This window comes from Triticum aestivum, chromosome 1B (assembly GCF_018294505.1).
Source record: "Triticum aestivum cultivar Chinese Spring chromosome 1B, IWGSC CS RefSeq v2.1, whole genome shotgun sequence".
Taxonomy (NCBI): domain Eukaryota; kingdom Viridiplantae; phylum Streptophyta; class Magnoliopsida; order Poales; family Poaceae; genus Triticum; species Triticum aestivum.
This window is the reverse complement of record NC_057795.1, coordinates 45,817,745-45,823,913: the sequence shown is the minus strand read 5'-3', so window position 1 is coordinate 45,823,913 and position 6,169 is coordinate 45,817,745.

Genomic DNA, 6,169 nt, shown 5'->3' with positions numbered 1-6,169 from the left:
GAGATACCTGTAGTATACCTTTATAGTCACCCAGTTACGTTGTGACGTTTGGTACACCCAAAGCACTCCTACGGTATTCGGGAGTTACACGATCTCATTGTCTAAGGAAATGATACTTGACATTAGAAAAGCTCTGGCAAACGAACTACATGATCTTGTGCTATGCTTAGGATTGGGTCTTGTCCATCACATCATTCTCCCAATGATGTGATCCCGTTATCAATGACATGCAATGTCCATGGCCAGGAAACCGTAACCATCCATTGATCAACGAGCTAGTCAACTAGAGGCTAACTAGGGACATGTTGTGGTCTACTCATTCACACATGTATTACGATTTCCGGATAATACAATTATAGCAAGAACAATAGACAATTATCATGAACAAGGAAATATAATAATAACCATTTTATTATTGCCTCTAGGGCATATTTTCAATAGTCTCCCACTTGCACTAGAGTCAATAATCTTGTTACATTGTGATGAATCGAACACCCATAGAGTTCTGGTGTTGATCATGTTTTGCCCGCGGAAGAGGTTTAGTCAACGGATCTGCGACATTCAGATCCGTATGCACTTTGCAAATATCTATGTCTCCATATTGAATATTTTCACGAATGGAGTTGAAGTGACGCTTGATGTGCCTGGTCTTCTTGTGAAACCTGGGCTCCTTGGCAAGGGCAATGGCTCCAGTGTTGTCATAGAAGAGAGTGATCGGCCCCGACGCATTGGGAATAACTCCTAGGTCGGTAATGAACTCCTTCATCCAGAATGCTTCATCTGCTGCCTCTGAGGCTGCCACGTACTCCGCTTCACATGTAGATCCCGCCACGACGCTTTGCTTGCAACTGCACCAGCTTACTGCCCCACCAATCAAAATATACACGTATCCGGTTTGTGACTTAGAGTCTTCCAGATCTGTGTCAAAGCTAGCGTCGACGTAACCCTTTACAACGAGCTCTTCGTCACCTCCATAAACGAGAAACATATCCTTAGTACTTTGCAGGTACTTTAGGATATTCTTGACCGCTGTCCAGTGTTCCATGCCAGGATTACTTTGGTACCTTCCTACCAAACTTACGGCAAGGTTTACATCAGGTCTGGTACACAGCATGGCATACATAATAGACCCTATAGCCGAGGCATAGGGGATGACACTCATCTTTTCTCTATCTTCTGTCGTGGTCGGACATTGAGCCAAGCTCAATTTCACACCTTACAACACAGGCAAGAACCCCTTCTTGGACTGATCCATATTGAACCTCTTCAATATCTTATCAAGGTATGTGCTTTGTGAAATATCTATGAGGCGTTTCGATCTATCTCTATAGATCTTGATGCCTAATATGTAAGCAGCTTCTCCAAGGTCCTTCATTGAAAAACACTTATTCAAGTAGGCCTTTATGCTGTCCAAGAGTTCTATATCGTTTCCCATCAAAAGTATGTCATCCACATATAATATGAGAAATACTACAGAGCTCCCACTCACTTTCTTGTAAACGCATGCTTCTCCATAAGTCTGCATAAACCCAAACACTTTGATCATCTCATCAAAGCGAATGTTCCAACTCCGAGATGCTTGCACCAGCCCATAAATGGATCGCTGGAGCTTGCATACCTTGTTAGCATTCTTAGGATTGACAAAACCTTCCGGCTGCATCATATACAACTCTTCCTTAAGATAACCGTTAAGGAATGCCGTTTTGACGTCCATTTGCCATATCTCATAATCATAGTATGCGACAATTGCTAACATGATTCGGACGGACTTCAGCTTCGCTACGGGAGAGAAAGTCTCATCATAGTCAACTCCTTGAACTTGCCGATAACCCTTAGCGACAAGTCGAGCTTTATAGATGGTAACGTTACCATCCGCGTCCGTCTTCTTCTTAAAGATCCATTTGTTTTCTATCGCCCGCCGATCATCGGGAAAGTCTGTCAAAGTCCATACTTTGTTTTCATACATGGATCCTATCTCGGATTACATGGCTTCAAGCCATTTGTTGGAATCTGGGCCCGCCATCGCTTCTTCATAGTTCGAAGGTTCACCATTGTCTAACAATATGATTTCCAGGACAGGTTTGCCATACCATTCTGGTGTGGAACGTGTCCTTGTGGACCTACTAAGTTCAGTAGAAACTTGATCCGAAGTACCTTGATCATCATCATTAACTTCCTCTCTAGTCGGTGCAGGCACCATAGGAACATCTTCCTGAGCTGCGCTACTTTCTGGTTCAAGAGGCAGTACTTCATCGAGTTCTACTTTCCTCCCACTTATTTCTTTTGAGAGAAACTCTTTCTCCAGAAAGGACCCATTCTTGGCAACAAAGATCTTGCCTTCGGATCTAAGGTAGAAGGTATACCCAATGGTTTCCTTAGGGTATCCTATGAAGACGCATTTTTTCGACTTGGGTTCAAGCTTTTCAGGTTGAAGTTTCTTGACATAAGCATCGCATTCCCAAACTTTTAGAAACGACAACTTAGGTTTCTTTCCAAACCATAATTCATACGGTGTCGTCTCAAAGGATTTAGATGGTGCCCTATTTAAAGTGAATGTAGCTGTCTCTAAACCGTATCCCCAAAATGATAGCGGTAAATCAATAAGAGACATCATAGACTGCACCATATCCAATAGAGTGCGATTACGACGTTCGGACACACCATTTCGTTGAGGTGTTCCAGGCGGCGTGAGTTGTGAAACAATTCCACATTTCCTTAAGTGCGTACCAAACTCCTGACTTAAATATTCTCCCCCACGATCTGATCGTAAGAACTTTATTTTTCTGTCACGTTGATTCTCTACCTCATTCTGAAATTCCTTGAACTTTTCAAAGGTCTCGGACTTGTGTTTCATTAAGTAAACATACCCATATCTACTCAAGTCATCAGTGAGGGTGAGAATATAACGATAGCCACCGCGAGCCTCAACGCTCAATGGACCGCACACATCAGTATGTATAATTTCCAATAAGTTGGTTGCTCGCTCCATTGTTCCAGAGAACGGAGTCTTGGTCATTTTACCCATGAGGCATGGTTCGCACGTGTCAAATGATTCGAAATCAAGAGACTCCAAGAGTCCATCTGTATGGAGCTTCTTCATGCGTTTGACACCAATGTGACCAAGGCGGCAGTGCCACAGATATGTGGGACTATCATTATCAATCTTACATATTTTGGTATTCACACTATGAATATGTGTAACATCACGTTTGAGATTCATTAAGAATAAACCATTGACTAGCGGGGCATGACCATAAAAATATATCTCATATAAATAGAACAACCATTATTCTCGGATTTAAATGAGTAGCCATCTCGTATTAAATGAGATCCAGATACAATGTTCATGCGCAAAGTTGGCACTAAATAACAATTATTGAGGTTTAAAACTAATCCCGTAGGTAAATGTAGAGGTAGCGTGCCGACGGCGATCACATCGACCTTGGAACCATTCCCGACGCGCATCGTCACCTCGTCCTTCGCCAGTCTCCGTTTATTCCGCAGCTCCTGTTTTGAGTTACAAATATGAGCAACCGCACCGATATCAAATATCCAGGAGCTACTACGAGTACTGGTAAGGTACACATCAATTACATGTATATCACATATACCTTTGGTGTTGCCGGCCTTCTTGTCCGCTAAGTACTTGGGGCAGTTCCGCTTCCAGTGTCCGCTTCCCTTGCAATAAAAGCACTCAGTCTCAGGTTTGGGCCCATGCTTTGGCTTCTTCCCGTCAACTGGCTTACCGGGCGCGGCAACTCCCTTGCCGTCCTTCTTAAAGTTCTTCTTACCCTTGCCATTATTGAAGCTAGTGGTTTTATTGACCATCAACACTTGATGTTCCTTTTTGATTTCTACCTCCACTGATTTCAGCATTGAAAATACCTTAGGAATAGCTTTCACCTTCCCCTGCATGTTGTAGTTCATCACAAAGCTCTTGTAGCTAGGTGGGAGCGTCTGAAGGATTCTGTCAATGACCGCGTCATCCGGGAGGTTAACTCCCAGCTGAGACAAGCGGTTGTGCAACACAAACATTTTGAGTATCCGCTCGCTGACAGAACTATTCTCCTCCATCTTACAACTGTAGAACTTGTCGGAGACTTCATATCTCTCGACCCGGGCATGAGCTTGGAAAACCATTTTCAGCTCTTGGAACATCTCATATGCTCCGTGTTGCTCAAAACACTTTTGGAGCCCCGGTTCTAAGCTGTAAAGCATGCCGCACTGAACCAGGGAGTAATCATCACTACGCAACTGCCAGACGTTCATAACATCTTGAGTTGCTAGGAAAACGGGTGCTTCACCTAGCGGTGCATCTAGGACATATGCTCTTTTGGCAGCTATGAGGATGATCCTCAAGTTCCGGACCCAGTTCGTATAGTTGCTGCCATCGTCTTTCAGCTTGGTTTTCTCTAGGAACGCGTTGAAGTTGAGGGCAACATTAGCATGGGCCATTTGATCTACAAGACATATTGCAAAAGTTTTAGACTAAGTTCATGATAATTAAGTTCATCTAATGAAATTATTCAATGAACTCCCACTCAGATAGACATCCCTCTAGTCATCTAAGTGATCCATGATCCGAGTCAACTAGGCCGTGTCCGATCATCACGTGAGACGGACTAGTCATCATCGGTGAACATCTTCATGTTGATCGTATCTTCTATATGACTCATGTTCGACCTTTCGGTCTCTTGTGTTCTGAGGCCATGTCTGTACATGCTAGGCTCGTCAAGTCAACCTAAGTGTTTTTGCATGTGTAAATCTGTCTTACACCCGTTGTATGTGAATGTTAGAATCTATCACACCCGATCATCACGTGGTGCTTCAAAACAACAAACTTTCGCAACTGCGCATAGTTAGGGGGAACACTTTCTTGAAATTATTATGAGGGATCATCTTATTTACTACCGTTGTTCTAAGCAAATAAGATGCAAAAACATGATAACCATCACATGCAATCAAATAGTGACATGATATGGCCAATATCATTTTGCTCCTTTTGATCTCCATCTTCGGGGCGCCATGATCATCATCGTCACTGGCATGACACCATGATCTCCATCATCGTGTCTTCATGAAGTTGTCACGCCAACGATTACTTCTACTACTATGGCTAACGGTTTAGCAATAAAGTAAAGTAATTACATGGAGTTATTCAATGACACGCAGGTCATACAATAATTAAGACAACTCCTATCGCTCCTGCCGGTTGTCCTACTCATCGACATGCAAGTCGTGATTCCTATTACAAGAATATGATCAATCTCATACATCACATATATATCATTCATCACATTCTTTTTGTCCATATCACATCACAAGGCATATGCTGCAAAAACAAGTTAGACGTCCTCTAATTGTTGTTGCATGTTTTTACGTGGCTGCAATAGTGTTCTAGCAAGAATGTTTCTTACCTACGTCAAAACCACAACGTGATATGCCAATTTCTATTTACCCTTCATAATGACCCTTTTCATCGAATCTGATCCAACTAAAGTGGGAGAGACAAACACCCGTTAGCCACCTTATGCAACTAGTGCATGTCAGTCTGTGGAACCTGTCTCACGTAAGTGTACGTGTAAGGTCGGTCTGGGCCGCTTCATCCCATGATGCCGCAAAAACAAGAAAAGACTAGTAGTGGCAAGTAAATTGGCAAAATCTACGCCCACAACAAAATTGTATTCTACTCGTGCATAGAAACTACGCATAGACCTAGCTCATGATGCCACTATTGGGGATCGTAGCAGAAATTTAAAATTTTCTACACATCACCAAGATCAATCTATGGAGTCATCTAGCAACGAGAGAGATAGGAGTGCATATACATACCCTTGTAGATCGCGAGTGGAAGCGTTCAAGAGAACGGGGTTGATGGAGTCGTACTCGTCGTGATCCAAATCACCGAAGATCCTAGCACCGAACGGACGGCACCTTCGCGTTCAACACACGTACGGAGCGGAGATGTCTCCCGCGCCTTGATCCAGCAAGGAGGAGGGAGAGGTTGAGGAAGAGAGCTCCAGCAGCAGCACGACAACGTGGTGGTGGTGGAGAGGCAGTACTCCGGCAGGGCTTCGCCAAGCTCTTAAGGGAGGAGGAGAGGTGTTGGGGAGGGGAGGGGCTGCGCCTTGGATGTGGTGTGCAGCCCTCCCCTCGCCCATCTATTTAT